Source organism: Saccopteryx bilineata, chromosome 3, assembly GCF_036850765.1.
Source record: "Saccopteryx bilineata isolate mSacBil1 chromosome 3, mSacBil1_pri_phased_curated, whole genome shotgun sequence".
Classification (NCBI taxonomy): domain Eukaryota; kingdom Metazoa; phylum Chordata; class Mammalia; order Chiroptera; family Emballonuridae; genus Saccopteryx; species Saccopteryx bilineata.
In genome coordinates this window covers 59,695,863-59,713,228 of record NC_089492.1, presented here as the reverse complement: position 1 = coordinate 59,713,228, position 17,366 = coordinate 59,695,863, and the positions used below count along the sequence as shown (strand labels likewise).

General features: G+C 39.7%; 1 pseudogene; it reads left to right on the top strand.

Moving 5' to 3' along the window:
• Positions 1-836: 836 nt before the first annotated feature.
• On the top strand, positions 837-15,775 carry LOC136329781 (actin-like protein 7B; annotated as a pseudogene).
• The last annotated feature ends 1,591 nt before the right edge of the window (positions 15,776-17,366 follow it).

Sequence of the window (17,366 nt, the reverse complement as noted above, 5' to 3'; positions counted from 1 at the left end):
TCTTCATTATCACCTTTTATGTGCAAGATCTGAGGGCCCTGAAGATCTAAAGATCCTCTCATAGCTTCTTCAGTTAACTAACAGCTTCAGCAGAAGGGTGGAGAAAGGAATGATGGAACCCTAGCATGGGGAGGTGGGAGGAGAGAGAGGGGTAAAAATAGTTCTTCCATTCAGCTGGTTTATGGGAAGAAGAGGAAGACAGAATGGATGTTTGCTGGCAATCTCAAAAAAAAAAAAAAAGAAAAGAAAAGAAAAGAAAAAGAAAAAAAAAGTGAAAAAAAAGGTTTCATTTCTTTCTTTGGATATGTGTTTGCTTTGTCACTTAATAGTTGGATTTATTCTGAGGCAAATGGACTTCTAGGTGTCCCCACCCTTTGAGATGTTATAGCTATGGGTGTTGCTGTGAATTTCATTGAGCAAAGTGCTTTTCCATTAGCATCCTTGTTTACAGAAGGAAGCGACTGCAATGAATGACATCCAAACAAGTAAAATCTAATACATATGTGCTATGGAGAGAAACCAAGAAGAGACCGGAATAGAGAGTGATAAAGACAGGTGACTGCCACCCTGCTTTAGATGGGGCAGGGGCAAGGGAAAAGGTGACATTTAAACTGATAGTGGGAGGACTAGCAGAAATCAGAAACAGGGGATCGTGCACTCTAGGCAGAGACAGTATCTGTGTGAAGGGAGGGACCCGGCAGCCCCAGCATTACTGCAGCAGCTGGGCCTGGGCCTCAGGCAGCAGCTGGAGAGAAAATACAAGATGGTGCTGTGCCCCAGCAAGCCTGGTGCTGCACCTGGGAGAGCTGGGCCAGACCAGCCCTGCAAGCAGTGCCATGCCGGCAGCTGCTGCCAGCCACCAATACCCAGGCGTTGTGGATGGTGCTGAGAGCCCTCGGGAGCCTCTGAGTGTCTGTTCCCAGCATCAAAGCTAGAAGGTGACTGTGAATGTGTCGATGATGCCTCGTGAGCTGTGCTGTTGAACTCTCTCTCCACACGATTGCTATGAGCCTGTCTATCATCTCCTTCTTCTGTTACCACATCTACCTAGACACCCTGCTGCAGTTACTGTCACTTTCAGCCAAACTCTACCCAGGACTGCACATAACTGCCTTGGAACAATTTTCCCAGAAAGGAAGATACCACAGCAGTGATTCTTACCTGTAGAGCATCATCTAGGCATTTAAGTGTTATCTGACCTGCTATAGTTTTGGAACCTCTGACACATCAAGGTCAGGAACTCCTCTGATGTGGTTTATAGATCAGTGTCTGTACCTCGCTGTCATTATTGCCATAAAGTCACCCCCCTAAGAATGGTGCAACCTCGCTCACATAGAAAGTCCGCCTCAGACAGACAGCTTGACTTTCCGGGTATCTAAGTAGCGGTTATTGTATTTCAGTTTGTAAATAAAGTTTTTATATTCAATGCACTTTGAAGTTATTTGCTAATGATATGCTGTAGTTTTTAAACAGAGATGATATATTAAGTCACTTTATAGGTGATTTTTAAAAAGTATATGCTTAGTTTTGTTAGAATACTGAACTAGTTTGGCTGTAGAATTCTTGCTTAACTTGGCTAAGCAATCTTTAACGTATAGATTTTGACACTTTAATATGTAGACTTTTTAGACATTGGAACTTGTTAAATATTTTGTACCTACGGGGCACCAATGTTAGGCTACACGCACCAACCTTCTCCTCTGGGTTTACATTATACAGGGGTGAGCAAGAGTAGGTTTACTGTGCCTTTGTGACTTTCTTTTGTGTTAATAAAGCTATTGTAAAAATCATAACCTTCATATTGTTTTTATGTGAATAACTATAAACCTACTTTTGCCAAGCCCTGTAATGGGTAAAATGAAACCAAAATTAGGCGTTGCTTTTGCTCAAAATAAGCTCTTATGGGAACAAGAAGGTTAATTACATAATAATTTCACCAGACAGGTAAATAGAAGTTCTAAGCTATGTAATGCAGAAATTCATTTACACCTCCCTTTTATAATATAAGTTCAGGGGCAATTTTGAATTCATGTATGAAGAATGTTCTATTTGGTTTAGGTGGAAGCCATGCAGCAGCTCTTGGCAAGGAGAGCAATAAATAGCAGCTGTGTCCTGCTGGTGTCAAGGTATTATGCACGGGTCACAGGGGTGAGAATTGATTCTGCTGGCCTTGTGTTTGTAAGATGCTCTGACTCCAGGTCCACCCCCCCCCCCTTCCTGGGCCATATCTATTATTTGGCTCAAGTCTCATTCAATTCAAAGAGGTCCTCCTAATAAGTATTTGCTCAATAACATAAAACAACATTTTCTTCTCTCCTTCCAAGGTACATGGCACGGCTTTGTACTTTCTAGGATGTAGGAAAAAGTAATCTTATAAGATACTAAATAATCAATTCTTTAGAAAATTGAATCACTGCTTTCTTGTTAAATGCTAATTATCTTGATCACTTAAAGATATTTTCTTTGCATTCAGTTGATTAGAAATCTGTAAATCATCCTTTTTTAGCTTGATTGAGATATAATTAACAAATTGAATTGTATGATAGTTAAAGTGTACAACGTGGTGATTTGATATATGTATATGTAAACATTGTGAAAGGAATGCCCCCGTGATTTAATTAACACATCCATCACCTCACATATTTACACTTTTGCCTTTTATGGTTTTTTTTTTGGGGGGGGTAAGAATATTTAAGTTGTGCTCTTTTAACAATTTCAATCATACTACAATACAGTTATCAACTGTAGTCATCACATTATACATTAGAGCCTCAGACTTATTTCTCTTATAATGGAAAGTTTGAACCCTTTACCAAGCACTTCTGTTTCTGCTCCGCTTCCCTCAGGAACCACTTTTATTCTCTGTTTCACTTTTGAACATTTTTTATTGATTGATTTGAGAGAGAGAAAGAAGAATATCAGGTTTTTTTATTCATTTTAGAGAGGAGGGGGGGGAGAGAGAGAGAGAGAGAGAGAGAGAGAGAAGGGGGAGGAGCAGGAAGCATCAACTCCCATATGTGCCTTGACCAGGCAAGCCAGGGTTTTGAACCGGCAACCTCAGTGTTTCCAGATTGATGCTTTATCCACTGCGCCACCACAGGTCAGGCAAAAATATCAGTTTTTGAACGTGCCCTGACTTGGATCAAACCTGCAACTTGGGCATATTAGGATGACTTTTTAATCAGCTGAGCTACCCAGTTAGGGCTGCTTCACCTTTTTCTTTTTTAGCTTCCATATATAAGTAAATGCCATGCACTATTTGTCTTTCTCTATCTGTCTTATCTCACTTAGTATAATGTCCTTTGCTTTCATCCATGTTATCACAATGAGAGGATTTTCTTTTTTTTTTAGGGTGAAATAATATTCCACTGTGTATGTGCATGTGCACGTGTGTGTGTGCACCACATTTTCTTTATCCACCCATAAACGGATGATTAGGTTGTTTCTATACCTTGGTTATTGTGAGTAATGCTAAAATGAATATTGTAGTGGAGTTGCCCCTTCAAGATAATTTGTTTCATTTAGATATATACCCAGAGAAAAGATTGCTAGATCACATGGTAGTTCTATTTAGAAATGCTTGAGGAAACTCCATACTGTTATCTGCAGTGACTGCACCAATTTCTATTCCCACCAATAGTGCACAAGGGTTCCCTTTACTCCACAACTTTACCAGCAAATCTACTTCTTGTTTGTTATTAAGCTTATCATAAACAAAAGATTTTGCATTCAAATGAGATCTCCCCATGAAAGAAAAAAGGCAAGAATGTTTACAAAACTGAAATGTGGGCAGCAGGAGCAGAGCAGAGTGGCAGGGGTGGCCCCAGTAGTAGATTCTGCTCCTGGCTTTTCCTCGTGCCCTTATTTCTTCCTTTCTTGCCTTTTCTCCTCTTCCTGGCTTTCTCAGTAGAAGTCATCACCAACACCACCATTGTCAACCACAAATACATATTTAATAAAACAGCAAGGCATAGGAAGTCTCTTCTGCTAAAGAAACAGGACATATGAATAAAATATGCAGAATAATTCAGGGTAGCAAGAGCCAATGATTAATACATAGTCATATTGACTTGGGGTCTAAAGATCAATGCTATATGTGCCCTGTTCTGAAGGAGATCCTAAATCTACTGGCATCCAACACTCAGTTGATCATGTTTTTTCATAACTTTAATATTTCTGAGAGAGAGAAGATGGCAGCGGAGTAGGCGGATGCACAGACACCCAGCTCTCAACACCAAACTGGAATACAAATCAATTTAGAAAAAATCAGCATGAAAAACCAACACTGAACTGCAAGAACAGCTCTCAAAAACCAAGGAGCAAAGAGGAAGCCACAATAATCCTGGTAAGGAGTGCCTGAATCTCCTCTGCTTACAGGAAAGGAAGGAGGGGGGTGAGGCTGAGAGCCCAGAGAGGATTTCACAGAGGAAAAAGAGCAGAAACTACTGCTCACAGCTACTTACCTGGCGACCAGGGAGCAAGGTGGGTTGAAAAGACCAGCTTATCTCCCAAGTGGAAAAGACAGGGAGAGGGACAGACTGTGAGGGGCTAAGGTATGCAAGAAACAAAATAAAAAAGCTGACTCATTCATGCTGGAGGCGGCCATAGCTGGGGGAGGGACTGAACCTTTCACAAAACAGAGCTGAAGTGCTTCCGGATCACAGATCTCCGGACATCTATCCAGCTCCAATCAGCACAACAAGACACAGCTGAAAACAAGAAGTGGGGAGGAGGGGCAGTAACTCAGGTCTCCATGGAGATCTGAGATACACCTCCCCCTACTGAAGCTGAGAGAAAAAACCCTGCCCCCAGTGAGATTAGTTGGAGGAAGAGACCTTCAGCGTCTCAGGTTACACCCACAGCATTCCTGGATACAGTTTCAAGGAAGCCCCCTGCTGAGATCAGTTAACAAGACTATCACCTGTTAAGAAAACAAACAAATCAAGACATCAAAGCTGCCCAAATCCGAAAGTGGATTACAAATAATAGCTGATACCAACCCACGAAGACCTAAAAATAACACAACTGAAAACTGGAGGCAGACAACACCAAGCCTAGACTCAATCAACTCTACAAATAAAAAAAAAAAGAAGAAGAAGATGAGAAAACAAAGGAGTGCAATCCAAATGAAACCACAAGAGACACTTTCGAGAGATGAACTGAGTGATATGGAAATAATCAAACTTCCAGATGTGGAGTTCAAAATAATGATTGTAAGGATGCTTAGGGATCTTAGAACAACAATGGAGGGGGAGTTTGAAAACCTAAATAAAGAAATAGCAAGTATAAAAAAGAATCAGTTGGAGACAACAAATACAATATCAGAAATAAAGACCACAATGGAAGGAATTAAAAACAGGATAGATAGAGCAGAGGATCGAATCAGCGAGTTAGAAGACAACTGGAATGAAGGCATGAAAGCAGAGAAGAAAAGAGAAAAAAGACTCAAAAAGTCAGAGGAAACTCTTAGAGAGCTCTGTGACAACATGAAGAGAAATAACATCCGCATGATAGGGGTTCCTGAAGAAGAAGAAAAAGAACAAGGGATAGAGACTTTGTTCAATCATATCATAGCTGAAAACTTCCCTAAATTAATGCAAGAGAAATTCTCACAAATCCAAGAAGCACAGAGGACTCCATTAAAGAGAAACCCAAAGAAACCTACACCAAGACACATCATAATTAAAATACCAAAGCTAAGCGATAAAGAGAAAATATTAAAAGCTGCAAGAGAAAAAAAAGTTATCACCTACAAAGGAGCCCCCATAAGGATGACATCTGACTTCTCAACAGAAACACTTGAGGCCAGAAGGGAATGGCAAGAAATATTCAAAGTAATGCAGAACAAGAACCTACAACCAAGACTACTTTATCCAGCAAGGCTATCCTTTAAAATTGAAGGAGAAATAAAAAGCTTCCCAGACAAAAAACAACTCAAGGAATTCATTACAACCAAACCAATGCTGCAGGAAATATTAAGGGGCCTGGTGTAAACAGATAAAGTGGGAAAAGAATACAGAAAAAAAAAAAAGAAAAAGGAATACACCTTTAAAGAAGAAAATGGCAATAAACAACTACATATCAATAATAACCTTAAATGTAAATGGATTAAATGATCCAATCAAAAGACATAGGGTAGCTGCGTGGATAAGAAAACAGGACGCATACATATGTTGTCTACAAGAGACACACCTTAGAACAAAAGACACACACAGATTGAAGGTAAAAGGATGGAAAAAAATGTTTCATGCAAATGGAAATGAAAAAAAAGCTGGAGTAGCAATACTTATATCAGACAAATTGGACTTTAAAACAAAGGATATAGTAAGAGATAAAGAAGGCCACTACATAATGATAAAGGGAGTAATCCAACAGGAAGATATAACTATTATAAATATCTATGCACCTAGTATAGGAGCACCCAAATATATAAAACAGACTTTGATGGATTTAAAGGGCGAGATCAACAGCAATACTATAATAGTAGGGGATTTCAATACCCCACTAACATCACTAGATAGATCCTCAAGAAAGAAAATTAACAAAGAAACAGCAGACTTATTGGAAACACTAGATCAACTCGATTTAATAAATATCTTCAGAACCTTTCACCCTAAAGCAGGAGAATGTATATTCTTTTCAAGTGCTCATGGTACATTCTCTAGGATAGACCACATGTTAGGGCACAAAAGTGCTCTCAACAAATTTAAGAAGACTGAAATCATATCAAGCACTTTCTCCGATCACAACGGCATGAAACTAGAAATGAATCACAGCAGAAAAGCTCAAAAATTCTCAAACACATGGAAACTAAATAGCAGGGTGTTAAATAATGAATGGATTAAGAATGAGATCAAAGAAGAAATAAAGAAATTCCTAGAAACGAATGACAATGAGCATACAACAACTCAAAATTTATGGGACACAGCGAAAGCAGTGCTGAGAGGGAAGTTCATAGCACTACAGGCACACTTTCATAAGCTAGAAAAAGCTCAAATAAACAACTTAACCCTGCATCTAAAAGAATTAGAAAAAGAACAGCAAGTAAAGCCCAAATGTAGTAGAAGGAAGGAAATAATAAAGATCAGAGCAGAAATAAATGACATAGAGGCTAAAGAAACAATACAGAGGATCAATGAAACTAGGAGCTGGTTCTTTGAAAAGGTAAACAAGATTGATGCACCTTTAAGTAGACTCACCAAGAAAAAGAGAGAGAGGACTCAAATAAATAAAATTAGAAATGAGAGAGGAGAAATAACAACTGACACAACAGAAATACAAAATATTGTAAGAAAATACTATGAAGAACTGTATGCCAAAAAACTAGACAACCTAGATGAAATGGACAAATTCCTTGAAACGTACAATCTTCCAAAAATCAATCTGGAAGAATCAGAAAACTTAAACAGACCAATTACACCAAAGGACATCGAAACAGTTATCAAAAAACTCCCAACAAAGAAAAGTCTGGGGCCCGATGGCTTCACAACGGAATTCTACCAAATATTCAAAGAAGAACTAACTCCTATCCTTCTCAAACTATTTCAAAAAATTCAAGAGGAAGGAAGACTTCCAAACTCCTTTCATGAGGCGAGCATAATTCTGATTCCAAAACCAGGCAAAGACCACACAAAGAAAGAAAATTATAGGCCAATATCTCTGATGAATATAGATGCTAAAATCCTCAACAAAATATTAGCAAACCGGATCCAACAATATATGGAAAAAATCATACACCATGATCAAGTGGGATTTATTCTGGGGAGGCAAGGCTGGTACAATATTCGTAAATCAATCAATGTGATTCATCACGTAAACAAAAAGAAGGAGAAAAACCATATGATAATTTCATTAGATGCAGAAAAAGCATTTGATAAAATTCAGCACCCATTCATGATCAAAACTCTCAGCAAAGTGGGAATACAGGAAACATACCTCAACATGATAAAAGCCATCTATGAGAAACCCACAGCCAACATCATACTCAATGGGCAAAAATTAAAAGCAATACCCTTAAGATCAGGAACAAGGCAGGGGTGCCCCCTTTCACCACTCTTATTTAACATAGTCCTGGAAGTCCTAGCCACAGCAATCAGACAAGAAGAAGAAATAAAAGGCATTCAAGTTGGAAAAGAAGAAGTAAAACTATCATTATTTGCAGATGATATGATATTGTATATAGAAAACCCTAAAGTCTCAGTCAAAAAACTACTGGACCTGATAAATAAATTCAGCAAAGTGGCAGGATATAAAATCAATACTCAGAAATCAGAAGCATTTTTATACACCAACAATGAACAGTCAGAAAGAGAAATTAAGGAAACAATCCCCTTCACAATTACAACCAAAAAAATAAAGTACCTAGGAGTAAACTTAACCAAGGAGACTAAAGACTTGTACTCGGAAAATTACAAACCATTGATAAAAGAATTCAAGGAAGATACTAACAAGTGGAAGCATATACCGTGCTCATGGTTAGGAAGAATAAACATCATTAAAATGTCTATATTACCCAAAGCAATTTATAAATTCAATGCAATACCAATTAAAATACCAATGACATACTTCAAAGATATAGAACACATATTCCAAAAATTTATATGGAACCAAAAAAGGACACGAATAGCCTCAGCAATCTTAAAAAAGAAGAATAAAGTGGGAGGTATCACACTTCCTGATATCAAGTTATACTACAAGGCCATTGTACTCAAAACAGCCTGGTACTGGCATAAGAACAGGCATATAGATCAATGGAATAGAACAGAGAACCCAGAAATAAACCCACAGTTCTATGGACAACTGATATTTGACAAAGGAGGTAAGGAAATACAATGGAGTAAAGACAGCCTCTTTAACAAATGGTGTTGGGAAAATTGGACAGCTACCTGCAAAAAAATGAAACTAGATCACCAGCTTACACCACTCACAAAAATAAACTCAAAATGGATAAAAGACTTGAATGTAGGCTGTGAAACCATAAGCATCTTAGAAGAAAACATAGGCAGTAAGCTCTCCGACATCTCTCGGAGCAATATATTTGCTGATTTATCTCCACGGGGAAGTGAAATAAAAGACAGGATAAACAAATGGGACTATATCAAACTAAAAAGCTTTTGCACAGCTAAAGACAACAAGAACAGAATAAAAAGACAAACTACACAATGGGAGAACATATTTGACAATATGTCTGATAAGGGGTTAATAACCAAAATTTATAAAGAACTTGTAAAACTCAACACCAGGAAGACAAACAACCCAATCCAAAAATGGGCAAAAGAGATGAATAGACAGTTCTCCAAAGAGGACATACAGATGGCCAATAGGCATATGAAAAAATGCTCAACATCACTAATCATTAGAGAAATGCAAATTAAAACCACAATGAGATATCACCTTACACCAGTCAGAATGGCGCTTATCAACAAAACAACACAGAATAAGTGCTGGCGAGGATGTGGAGAAAAGGGGACCCTCCTGCACTGCTGGTGGGAATGCAGACTGGTGCAGCCACTATGGAAAACAGTATGGAGATTCCTCAAAAAACTGAAAATCGAACCACCTTTTGACCCAGCTATCCCACTTTTAGGAATATACCCCAAGGACACCATAGAACGGCTCGAAAAGGAGAAATGCACCCGCATGTTTGTGGCAGCATTGTTCACAATAGCGAAGATCTGGAAACAGCCCAAATGTCCGTCAGAGGACGAGTGGATTAAAAAACTTTGGTACATATATACTATGGAATACTACTCAGCCATAAGAAATGATGACATCGGATCATTTACAATAACATGGATGGACCTTGATAACATTATACGGAGTGAAATAAGTAAATCAGAAAAAAAACTGAGATGAATCCATACATAGAAGGGACATAAAAATGAGACTCAGAGACATGAACAAGAATGTGATGGCAACAGGGGCGGGGGGGGTTGGGGGAGGGGGGAGGGGGTAAAGAAGGAGAGAGTGGTTAGGGGAGGGGAGGGGCACAAAGAAAACCAGATAGAAGGTGACAGAAGACAATTTAACTTTGCGGGAGGGGTATACAGCACAATCAAATGTCAAAATAATCTAGAGATATTTTCTCTCAACATATGTACCCTGATTTATCAATGTCACTGCATTAAATTTAATAAAAAAATATTAATATTAAAAAAAATACATAGTCATATTTATTTTCTTAATTGCAGCTTTAGGTTAATATATCCATTTATAAGCATAACATTGAAAACTAACCTATCTATTTTTTTTATTAAGTGAGAGGAAAGGAGGCAGAGACAGACTTCTGCATGCGCCCTGACCAGGATCCACCAGGCAAGCCCACTACTGGGGTGATGTTCTGCTCACCTGGGGCTGGTACTCCATTGCTCAGCAACCGAGCTATTTTAGTGCCTGAGGTGGAAGCCATGGAGCCATCCTCAGTGTCTGAGGCCAACTTGCTCAAACCATTTGAGCCATGGCTGCAGGGGGCTGGGGGGAGAAGCAGATGGTCACTTCTCCTGTGTGTCTTAACTGGGAAGAGAACCTAGGACTTCCACACACCAGGTCAAAGCTCTACCAACAAGCCAACAGACCAGGGCCCTAACCAATCTATCTTTTTTTATTATGTTCTGCTTTGCTCTCTCTTACTCGATCACCTATCTCTAAGTTTCTCTACCCCCATCCCTTTAACTTGCTGAAAAATAACTCAATAAACACTCCTAGAACAAGGGTACCAATCTTACTACTTTTGCAGCCTGTGCCCTGAACTGGTGCATACAGAATCCACTCATTTCAACTTTATGAGCAGACGAGCATTTCCAAAGTTTATTTTATTAGAGGACAGAGAATCGAAGGTATCCAAAACATTTACCTCATCTCTTCAAATATGCTTGGGTCATATATAATGTGTTTCTGATAGGGAGTTAAAACATATTTAAGACTTATGAAATCTTAAAAGTCAAGATTTTAAATGTGTAGCTTCGTTGAACATAGACCAAATTTATAGGCACAGAAGACCTGCCCACCATCAGTTTAATGGGTGACAGAACAGCTAAAAATGTTTTATCAGTATCTGTTTGCTGCAAAGGAAAACTCTGTCTACTCAATTAGCACAGTGACAGCAAATGATTGTGATGCTGTTAATGCATTTGTTGGAGTTATCCGCACAATCAAGGTTCTCCTTATATCAAATGGTGCAGCTGTAATTGATTTTAGTCCATTTTACCATGCAAGTGTTATGATGAATAAAAAATATTTTTATAAGACCTAAAGCTCTTATAAACTTATATTCTAATTAGGAAATCAATAACAATAACCTACGAGTTCTGAAACTTGCCTTCTTAAATTCACTTAGAGGCCCTGCATGGCATAAGAAAGCTCTAGTAATTTATTTTGTAGAAATTTTCTTCAATTGCTCCATTCACTAAAACCACCCCATAGATTTAATAAATGAAATGTGTAAAACCCACAATCAATAAAAATGGTCAGAATAAGAGTTACTTGCACTAGCAATTTACTATTTGATTCCTATGTAGGGTGGGTTAGGTTCAAAAATTATATTTTAAAATATTGTATTACTCCACTTTGACAAGGTACCTAGAATGATCAAATTCATAGTGACAGAAAACAAAATGGGGCTAGGGGTTATTTGTTTATGGCTATGGAATTTCAGTTTGGGATGATAGAAGAGTTCAGGAGATGATCGTGATTGTTACACAACAATGAAAATGTGCTTAATGCCACAGAATTATGGGCTTAAAGATGGTTAAAATGGTAAATTTGATTTTATGCATTTTTACCACAATAAAAAACAACACAAAAATAGTATTTTAGCTACCTTGTTCTCAAAGCAATAATAGGTAATAATTATAGAAGGAAGTTGAGCCATGTATTCATTAGGCCAAAGATGGTACTTCGATTTTAAAAGTAGACATATCTCCCTTGTTCAATAGGGTCTACTTTTTATAGTAAGGTTGACTTTCAGGATTTTTGTAAAATTATAAATATTTTAATGGCAAATCTTTCAGTGAGTTTTTACAGTAAAAATGTGCTCCCTTAGAGGTTTTTTGACCTCTCCTTTTGTCCTACTTGGAAAGATGTACTTTGAATCCAAACACCAGACCATTCTATGCCTAAAAGAAGACAAGTAGAGATCTTTTTGCAGATAGAAATGATTATAAGATGTTCAGAAAGGACACAGAATAGAATTTATTAATATTTAAAATTACATTGTAGCTTCATTTATTGATTATCTCTATCTTTCACTCCTCTATGAATACAAATAAGAATATGACTTCTGTGGATACTGAGATTTTTGTCTATAGTGTTCCCTCTATACCTTCAGCAACTTGCATGGTTCTTAGAACATAGAAGTTGATTAATAAATGTTTGATGAATAAATAAATAAAAACTTGATGAGAAGTCTGGTAATATGAAAGCACAAGAATTATAACAAAAAGTCAGAGTTCTAGTATTTGTTTTGACATCACCATTAATTTAGTTAAACAATTATAAATAGAGAAGCATCTAGACACTATCAAGATCTCAGTAGAAGAGTTAGTAGCAGATTAACACAGTTAAAGAGAGAATTAGTGAAAGGAAATAAGGGCAAAAAATATTCAAAAGATGGAATGGAGAGAAAAAAGAATGGAAAATAAAGAAGATAAAAACATAAACAATATATCAAAAATGTCTAACATAATTGTATTCCCGGGAAAACAAGAAAGTAAGAAATAGCCAGAAGTGATATTTGAAGCTCATAATTTTCTAAAACCAATCCACCAATAAAAAAACAAAAAAAAAACCCTGCCTGACCAGGCAGTGGTGCAGTGGATAGAGCATCAAACTGGGATGCAGAGGACCCAGGTTCAAAACCCCATGATTGCCAGCTTAGCGCAGGCTCATCTGGCTTGAGCAAAGCTCACCAGCTTGAGCCCAAGGTCGCTGGCTTGAGCAACAGGTTACTCAGTCTGCTGTAGCCCCTTGATCAAGGCACATATGAGAAAGCAATCAATGAACAACTAAGGTGCTGCAATGAAGAATTGATGCTTCTCATCTCTCTCCCTTCCTGTCTGTCTGTCCTTATCTGTCCCTCTCTCTGTCTCTTTGTCTCTGTCAAAAACAAAAACAAAAAACCCCTCCAAGCCACAGATTTAAAAAGAAAAAATAACAACAACACTTTAAGTTGATAACCTAAAGAAGATAATTCCAAAGAAAACAACCTTAGGCTCATCATAATAAAACTTCAGGATACCAAAGACCAACAGTATGTCTTAAAAGCAACCAGATGGGATAGAAGTGACATTGTTCACTTTCGAATGAGCAACAACGAGCTGACAACTGACTTTTCAATAAAAAAAGGAAGACAAAAGATAATAAAATGACATTTTTAAAGTAGCAAAGAAAATATAAGTGTCAAGCTAGAGAAAGTATATATTAAAAATGGGAGCAAAATAAAGACATTTTTAGTTGTACAAAATTGAACATAGATAGATAGATAGATAGATAGATAGATAGAAAAATAGATAGATTGATAGCTGGACAGATGATAGATAGATAAGATAAATAGAAAACTATACAAAGCTAGATTTTGCTCTAGATCAGTAATTATATTAAAATCAAGGTCATTACAATACATTGTCAGACTTTATTATAAAATAACACAACTACATGCTCCTTACAACAGATATAATATATAAGGACACTTTAAAGTTGAAAGTATAAGAATGAAAAACAGTATGCCATACGTGTACTTAACCAAAGGAAGCCAGCATAACTGTATTAATATATGGAGAAGTAATCATTAAAGAGAAATACTCCTGGAAAAAAATAGGGACATATCATGTGAGAACAGGTTAGTTTACCAGAAAGATATAAGAATTCTGATTATTTATGCGCCTGGTGTTATAACCTAAGAAAATAGTAAATCTTGACAGGACTGTTGGAAAAAGAAATATACAATCATAAGGAACACTTTTGTGTAAAAAGCAGTCCAGGCAGAGGGAATAGCCAGTTACAAAGCTCTAAATCAGAAGTGAACTTGGTCTGTCTGTTAAAGAAACAGGAAAAAAGGTCAATGTGAATTGAGCACAGGGAGTACAAGGGAGAATGGAGGTCAGACAGGAGGAAAGCGGTCTGACCAGGCACATCAGGAAGTTAGGTTTTATGCTAATGCTGACATGAAGTCATGGGAGGGTTTAAGCAGAAAAGAGCATGCTATACTTTCTCCATCTTTATCTCATCTCTTCTTTTCATTGTTAAGGGTTTAGTGTTTCCTGGGAAAGATAGACTTTCTCTCCATGGCGGAGGGATATGACTGTATATAAAATAAATCGTAATCTATAAAAAGCATGGAAGTCACACGGCTTACTGGGGGAAAGCCCTGTTGATAGTCAAAGGGACATAGCCAAGGCCTATGGCTCTGCATCTTCTTGGGCTTGTGACCTGGGCATGTCACCTCACCCTCTAAGTCACAGTGCCTTCATATTCTGGACAAGGAGTTAACAAGAACATCTATTTTGCAGGATTGATTTGAATATTAAGTAAAATCCTGCATAAAAACTTAGCACAAGGAGTGACACAGAAGAAGCACTTTCAAAAATTAACCCCTGAAGCTGGTTAGCCCTAAAAATACAGCATTGTGGTGGACTGGGACTGCATCAGAACATCTGTGAGTACATCTTCCACACGGCCGTGAAGATCCTCAAGGAGCACGCTGTGCTGGTCTCCAACGCCCCGCCCACCAGCCCCAGAAGCAACTGGGAGAGTATGCAGAGCTCATGTTTAAGACGTTTGGCACCCCGCCATGCACAGGATGTCCCAGTCGCTGCTGTTCCTCTACTCCTACGGCAAGACCCCAGGGCTGGTGGGGGAGAGCAAGCATCGTGTCCCGCATGCGGTCGCCATCTCAGAGGACAATGTGCTGTGGGCCGGCCCCACGGCTCCGACTCTGCTGGGAGCAACCTCATCAACCACCTGCTGCAGCTGCTCACAAGGCCAGCCACAGCCTCACAAACGACCACCTGCACAGTGTTCAGCACGTCAAGAAGACATGCTGTTACTCAGAGACGGATTTAACGAAGGGCTCACCGGGCACACGTCCTGGGCCCCAACTTCTGAAGGGCCCTACAAAACCCCAACTTTACACTTTTTTTCTAATGACACCAAGTTTGGTTTCATATGTGCAATTTTAACACTAATAGTGCATAATATTTTTTATTTATTTAAAAATATGGTTAACATGTATTTTTATTTTCCCTGTTTCTCTTTTTTTTAAGGGGGCCAATATTTCCTTCTGTGCCCGGGGCCTCAACCAGCCTTAATTCCCCTCTGCTGTTACCTGGCTTTCCTGCCCGAGGAGGAGCTCGGCCTGGGCCTGGAAGAGCTGCGATGGGGTGTGAGCTCCCAATGCCAAGCTCATCACCATTGGCCGCGAGTGCTTCCAGAGCACAGAGATGCTCTTCAAGACCACCTGGATGGGCAGCAGCCAGCCTGCAGGCGTTTACAGCCACCTGCCCGGGCCAATACCAGGAGGCAGGCTCCATGGAGGAGATGACCGTGAACGTGCTGCTTGTGGCGGCTGCACCCAGCTGGACGGCTTCCCCGAGCGCTTCCAGAGGGAACTGAGCGTCCTCTGCCCCAGGTCAGCCCCACCGTGGCTGCTGAAGCTGTGAGGAAGACCTCTGTGTGGACCAGAGGCCCCATCCTGGCGTTCCTGCAGGCCTTCCAGAAGTTCTGGGTCAGCAGGGGACAGTTTCAGGAGTGGGACAGTGCCGCCATCTACACCACATGCTGAGCAGGGGACCCAACAGGTCAGGCCTTGCAGGCAGGCAACCTCAGGCCACTCTATACGTTTACAGAATTTCACATAAAATCGTAACACAATGAAAAAATTTAATTAATAGCATAACAATGATATCTTAAAAGACTGACAAGTACATATATATATATATATAGATATATGCATTTGTGGGGGCGGGGAGGAGGAGACAAATCAGAAATTCCCTGGACCACCCTAGTTCAAGGCTGTTTCTGAGACCCAACAGCAGTGGCCTCTCTGCTGTAGCTCAGCGGTAGCCTGCTAATAAAGAATCTCTGTGGGGAGAAGAGAAGGAGCAAAAGACAGAGAGAGAAAGGGACAGAGGGCGAGCGGAAAACGGTGGTGGTAGGTCCTTCTGCATGTTAGAATTATAGATAATTTTTATTTTCCTCCTTTTATTTCCATGGCATGATCTCCATACTCCCATAGCTTCTTCTATATACCTGCTCAGACCTAAAGAGTGCCCTCACCTGCCAGGAGGGCGTGTGAGGTGGGGCAGGAGGAACCCTATGACATAGGCACTCTTCAACCCAACTAGGCTCTCAGCCAGAAACAGTCATTCAGCTGCCTCCTGGGCTAACCCTGCCTGCTCGGGAGACTCGGGTGAATCCTCAGCATTGCCGAGCTCTGCCCTGTCCCACGCTCCTCTTCATGGGAACACCAGGGTAAAGAATTCTGGTTGATGTGACTTGATGGCAGCAGATGGTCACCACATAGCCTCTGGGTCTCACTGTCTTTGAGTCCAGCTGACTCTGGAGAGAGAAGGGACAAGGCTCAGCCATCTGACTCAAGTCTGGATGTCTCTAATGTTGCAGTTTCCTAGGTGTGATCACAGGCCTTTGCTCGCCCATGGGCTCTCCCCCTGTCTGTTTCCATCAGGATCCTGCCAAACTGCCGCCCACTGTAGGGGCCGCTCTGCTGTGGTCCGTCCTAGAGCTTCGTCAATGCTGGAGAGAGAATTCACTTTACCGCTCTAGACCTCAGTGCTTTCAGCTCTTAAATGACTAATTAAGGAAGTTTGAAAACATGGCCCCTGAATCCACTTTGGTGTCCAGCTCAGTTACTTCAGGATTCTCAGAATAGAGGATCTGTTTTCTCCTTCCTCTTCCATGCCCTCCCTTGCAGGCATGTCCAACAGCCTCCTTAACATGGACTTGATCGCTCTGGCCAGGGCAGTCTGCCCGAAATAGGCATCATCCTGGGATTTTACTTTAATTCACTAGAATTCTCTTAGGTTTGGGAACAAAGCCTGGGTTAATTAAAAAATACTCTCTTTTGTCTTACTGATCAATGTTCCATGGATATATTTCTTCTCAGGGACTTCATGTGTGGAATTAACTGAAGTCAGGATTGAAGTCTTTTCTGGGTCTTCTGGCCAAATTGCCCATGATAACATATTAATAACACTTATTGATATTCTGTCCATTAATCGGTTGCACTCCATTCCGTAATGGCCCTCCATTCCATCGTCCTCAGCACTGGGGAGGACAGGATGGACTCCACTGACCTCTCACATGCTAAGTGAAGGCTCATCTATTTGAACCAATTCCCCTGCACGAGCTGTGTG